Source organism: Fulmarus glacialis, unplaced genomic scaffold, assembly GCF_000690835.1.
Source record: "Fulmarus glacialis isolate BGI_N327 unplaced genomic scaffold, ASM69083v1 scaffold19674, whole genome shotgun sequence".
NCBI classification, from domain to species: domain Eukaryota; kingdom Metazoa; phylum Chordata; class Aves; order Procellariiformes; family Procellariidae; genus Fulmarus; species Fulmarus glacialis.
This window is the reverse complement of record NW_009206381.1, coordinates 1-319: the sequence shown is the minus strand read 5'-3', so window position 1 is coordinate 319 and position 319 is coordinate 1.

Below are 319 nucleotides of genomic sequence, written 5' to 3'. Positions count from 1 at the left end.
AACAATCTGGTTTCTGATTTTCAAAATAGAAGTAAAGAGAAATTTGGAATTTCAATTGATACTACAGGAGTGATAACATACAAAGATACAAGAGATCTGCAGTATCATTCCATGTCCATTTTCCTCAAACTACCACTTCTGACAAAAAGGCCCTTCATCTAAGATTAGCACATTCTCCACCTCCATGCCATGCCATGCCATGCCATGCCATGCCCCCCGAGGCAGCGCGGGGACGCTGCAGACCACCCGTACCTGCGCTCCGCGCCGCTCCGCGCTGCTTCCCGCACCGCTCACCGCGCCCGCCTTTTATAACGGCACG